Genomic DNA, 4,967 nt, shown 5'->3' with positions numbered 1-4,967 from the left:
TGGGGTTCCTTCCACCGGGTAGGTAGACTTTTAACAATTCACCTGAGAGGTAGTAGTTTCAAACTTGCTTGCCTCCTGGAGAACAGGGTTACTAAGTAGGCTGGCAAGTTCTTTGTTATAGATGAGTTAGGAGAATTTGTTTGCTGGGGGTCCTTCCACCGGGTAGGTAGACTTTTAACAATTCAACTGAGAGGTAGTAGTTTCAAACTTGCTTGCCTCCTGGAGAACAGGGTTACTAAGTAGGATGGCAAGTTCTTTGTTATAGATGAGTTAGGAGGATTTGTTTGCTGGGGGTCCTTCCACCGGGTAGGTAGACTTTTAACAATTCAACTGAGAGGTAGTAGTTTCAAACTTGCTTGCCTCCTGGAGAACAGGGTTACTAAGTAGGATGGCAAGTTCTTTGTTATAGATGAGTTAGGAGAATTTGTTTGCTGGGGTTGCTTCCACCGGGTAGGTAGACTTTTAACAATTCAACTGAGAGGTAGTAGTTTCAAACTTGCTTGTCTCCTGGAGAACAGGGTTACTAAGTAGGCTGGCAAGTTCTTTGTTATAGATGAGTTAGGAGAATTTGTTTGCTGGGGGTCCTTCCAATGGGTAGGTAGACTTTTAACAATTCAACTGAGAGGTAGTAGTTTCAAACTTGCTTGCCTCCTGGAGAACAGGGTTACTAAGTAGGATGGCAAGTTATTTGTTATAGATGAATTAGGAGAATTTGTTTGCTGGGGTTCCTTCCACAGGGTAGGTAGACTTTTAACAATTCAACTGAGAGGTAGTAGTTTCAAACTTGCTTGTCTCCTGGAGAACAGGGTTACTAAGTAGGATGGCAAGTTCTTTGTTATAGATGAGTTAGGAGAATTTGTTTGCTGGGGGTCCTTCCAATGGATAGGTAGACTTTTAACAATTCAACTGAGAGGTAGTAGTTTCAAACTTGCTTGCCTCCTGGAGAACAGGGTTACTAAGTAGGATGGCAAGTTCTTTGTTATAGATGAGTTAGGAGAATTTGTTTGCTGGGGGTCCTTCCACCGGGTAGGTAGACTTTTAACAATTCGACTGAGAGGTAGTAGTTTCAAACCTAAAATACCTGTTTTTTGCTTGGATTCATTGTTTTTCATTTGGGCACTCCAGTGTGTGTGTGTGTGTATATATATATATATATATATATATATATGTGTGTGTGTGTTTGTGTATATATATACATATATATATATATATATATATATATATATATAAATATATATATATATATATATGTATATATATATATATATATATGTTTGCGTGTGTATTTATGTATGTGGATATAGATACAAATAGATATAGATATATAGTTGTGTGTGTATTTATAGACCATCCTATACTTGCTTTTCCAGTTGTACCACCACTGACTCTGTGATTTGCAAGATTCTCTCACATTTATGTACTATTTTCGTAATTATTCAGTTTGCAGGAAAGTAGTTTTGTTAGTGCCACTCCGCATTCAGGATACTTACAGATATATGGAATTGTGCATATTTAACAGACAAATAAATTTAATTATCAGAAAGAATTGTTAATTAGCATAGACTATCAGAGTTATGTTTATCCAACATAAAGAATGCTTTCATTTGATGTCATGGAATGCCACTTAAGCTTCTTCTGGTTCATGTTATTAACATTATTAGCATATGTCATTTGTTCATAATATTGCAGTAAAATAATTCACATTTTTTGTAGTACTGAATACCTCTTTTGGGTCAAGAGCAAACTCTGACCTTTATGCTTGTTAGATATGTGAGATGCTATTCCACAGTGCTTCTGTGTGGACACTGTTTCAGCAATTTATAGAAATATGATATTCATGCATTTAAAATTAGCTGTATATCTTCATCATTGTGGTGGTAAGTAGACTGGTATTTGTGAGCACTTTTTCAGCATTGTGTGTGCTTTCATTTTATATCATGAAGTATCATATAAACAATCTCTAGGTGGGTAAAATTATTAAGATAAATATAAATATGGCAGATGTTACTGGTTTGGCAAAAAATAATGACACTTTCTCACTTACTGACCACCCCCGTTTGTGCCAGTAAATATTGCTGACTGATATTTTAACTTGTCCTGTGAAATTCATGTCTACAATGGTGGTGAGTACTGCCTGAAATGTTTAAATAAAATATGTAACTGCAAAAGTATCATATTTATTGATAAACAAGTATAACATATATGCAAAATGATGGAAGTTAAACACCAGGTTACAGTGTGAAGTTTCTCTACATTATATAAACCTTCATTTGATACCATGGTATACCATATAAACAGCTTGTATGTCAAGTTATTAATAAAATATTAATACTGCACGTATTCATTATTTTGAATGAAAACAATTCAAAGTACTTTGCTGACCATCCAGTTTTTTGTCTGGAGGCATTGCTGACTAGTGTGGTGGCTGGGTCAGTGAAATGATGTTCCACAATTCTTCTAAGTAGGGACTGCTTAAGGTATTTCTGTAAATATGATATTGTTGCATATTTGCATATTTGCATGCTTTATACAAACAAAACACTAACCTTTGTAAAATGGTGGTAGTGAGCAATAATCAGTGCAATATTTTCCAGTGCTATGTATCTTTTAATTTGATGCTATGAAGTATTATATGAACTCCTTCTGGTTCCTGTTATTAAATGAAGTATGAATAAGGCATATATTCCTAATTTTGAATGAAAAATCGCAGATTCTCACTGATTACCCAGATTGCGTCAATAACCATTGCTGACCTATGTGCTAGCTACACATGTGAGGTGATTATTGTGTACTACCTACGATAGTTACATAAATATATTTATGCATATTTATTGCTAAGCACTATAAATATCAGGAAAGTGGTGATACTTTGACTTTAATCACTGTTGTCAGATGCCTACAATGTAATGAATTGCAACTGCCAGTGCGCGCGCGCGCGCGCACACACACACACACACACACACACACACACACACACACACAAAATATGCCAAGCAGTTGCAGTCATTTTGACTGTGTACATGTCAAATGCCAGCGTGTGATAAAAATTATTGAGTAAATAGCCACAGTAATATATTTCAGCTTGCTGTTGTCAGTTACATACAGTGAAGTTCTTTGCAATCTCCTGCGTATGCACACACTTACCTGCATACATAAATATGCTCATTAATTACTGCTGTATTGTTTACTATGTATACCTCAGATGTCATTGTGATCAAATTAATATATATATATCATTAATAGCCACAGTAATCTGGGTGGTGCAGCGGTAGCGTTGTTGGCTCACAGCAAGAGGTTCTCCCGTTTGATTCTTGGCTAGAGTGCGGGGAGTGCCCTCTGTGTGGAGCCTGAATGTCCTCCCTGCGGTTGGGTGGGTGTTCGAAAGACATGCATAAATGGGTGTGCCTTCGTTGAAGGTTGAACTTCGAGCTGGCACCTCTGCATTCATGAAAATCTACTGCCAATCATTAGCGGACCAGAGTTCTGCTGTGGCGACCCCTAACCGGGAAAAGCCAAAAGACAAACATCATTAATAGCTACAGTAATATATTTCAGCTAACATGTTTCAGCTGGTTCCTGTCAGATGTGACAGTGAATCCTATTACAATGTATCCAACATGTATGCACACACACACACATACATACACAGTCATGTGCCCAGCCGTTACATCCAATTTTTTTACTGTCTATACTTCAGATGTCTGAGTGTGAAAAAAGTGACATAATACATATATATAATAGTCAGAGATGTGTCTGATGTTATTCTTTCCTATCTTCAGCCACATAATGCATTTGATTGCCACAGTGGACACTTTATCTTTCTATACACTTGACAGATTACCAAATATAAAAGGTTTTATATTCATATTTTATTTAATCCTATCCTTTTATTGACTGAGGAGGATACAACTGCTATTCTTTTGATTTTCAATGCAATGTGTAGAATGGATATCCTACCACATTCTGCTGTTAATGAAATTCTAAACCAATGTCTACCTGTCTTACATAAAAGAAAAAGTCATAGTACCTTGAAGTATTCCTCTTTAAACAATGAATAGATGACCCCAGCATTTTTTTTTCATATTTTAGGCACAGCTACTACAATCTTAACTCTCAGATCTTATATCAGTTATATCCTGTTAAAGTCCTACTTTTTGAGTATGGATTGTCTTACCTCTGTGCGTACGTTTACTGTTAGCCTTCTTGAAAGCTTCCTGCTATGCAAAGCCGGTATGTATGTTTCTGTTTGTTCTCTTCATGGTGTTGCAGCTCTGTAGGTAAATAGATATATGCATAACAATGTTCCACTGCTGTCCAAACGTCCCAATCCCGAAAAAGGAAACCAAGTAGTAGTAAAAGACAGGATAAGACCACCACAAGATAGTACATAAAAACTCCAAATTTATTGTAGATGAATAAGCGCTTTCACATGCTGCCTCGGCACGCTTCTTCAGATTTCACTATGACATTCAAATCTAAGCGTTTAAATATACACTCATCCTAATTCAATTGAAATCAATTAAGTCAAGTTGAAACCATTAAAACCTCATAAACCAATCATAACCTCCACTATCAACCCATGAGCAAAAAACTCATTGAATAAAATAAAATAAAATGAAGTCGGTAAAATTATTTTCAAACAAAAATTCAACAGTAAATTGATATAATGTGAATAAAAGCAAATTTATATAAATTGAAATAAAATTAATACAAATAGATTATATTGTTTTGTAACATATAAATGCTGTATGTGAAAATAAATATTGAAAAATGTTGAGTCACATCATAACATTCATGACTGCATATGCTTGCACATTCCAAATATTATAACAACGACCCATTTAATATGCTATTGATAAATTAAAATTAATACGCTATAAACCCTACTAATAAACATACAAGTGAATATATATGGCAATGGGAATATGTATAAATATATTAATGTAAAAAATAAAAATAATAATAGT

At 35.1% G+C, this 4,967-nt stretch overlaps 1 long non-coding RNA gene across 1 annotated transcript in view; it reads left to right on the top strand.

Moving 5' to 3' along the window:
- Positions 1-4,095: 4,095 nt before the first annotated feature.
- LOC122787610 overlaps positions 4,096-4,967 on the top strand; it is a 40,849-nt gene continuing 39,977 nt past the window's right edge. Inside the window, exon 1 of the long non-coding RNA XR_006362582.1 lies at positions 4,096-4,230. This is a non-coding gene — a long non-coding RNA (uncharacterized LOC122787610). The remainder of the gene's footprint in view (positions 4,231-4,967) is intronic.

This window comes from Protopterus annectens, chromosome 13.part0 (assembly GCF_019279795.1).
Source record: "Protopterus annectens isolate FY-2018-M chromosome 13.part0, PAN1.0, whole genome shotgun sequence".
Classification (NCBI taxonomy): Eukaryota; Metazoa; Chordata; order Ceratodontiformes; family Protopteridae; genus Protopterus; species Protopterus annectens.
Note: the sequence above shows the minus strand (reverse complement) of the source record. Positions and strands in the feature narration are given on the sequence as shown.